Source organism: Oryzias melastigma, linkage group LG1, assembly GCF_002922805.2.
Source record: "Oryzias melastigma strain HK-1 linkage group LG1, ASM292280v2, whole genome shotgun sequence".
Classification (NCBI taxonomy): domain Eukaryota; kingdom Metazoa; phylum Chordata; class Actinopteri; order Beloniformes; family Adrianichthyidae; genus Oryzias; species Oryzias melastigma.
In genome coordinates this window covers 31,457,780-31,458,014 of record NC_050512.1, presented here as the reverse complement: position 1 = coordinate 31,458,014, position 235 = coordinate 31,457,780, and the positions used below count along the sequence as shown (strand labels likewise).

Sequence of the window (235 nt, the reverse complement as noted above, 5' to 3'; positions counted from 1 at the left end):
TCTGATGAACCAGAAGCTTTTTTCAACAATGGTGCTGACTCCATTTATCATTACTGGATAATCATATGAGCAACGTATGACTACAGTTGATCCTTTATCAGCACAGATTTCAGTTTCATTATAGGTCACTTTCCAGTCTGTCTGCAGGTCTGGAACAGAGAAATCATCAAAAACATGTTTAGATTCATTTGTTTTTTACACAAACATGTGAGATTTACACCTAAACAAAATATGA

General features: G+C 34.5%; 1 protein-coding gene across 3 annotated transcripts in view; it reads right to left on the bottom strand.

Annotated features, from left to right (window-relative positions):
* Window positions 1-235, bottom strand: part of LOC112157183 (B-cell receptor CD22) — an 821,740-nt gene that overhangs the window by 7,153 nt on the left and 814,352 nt on the right. The window lies entirely within an intron of this gene.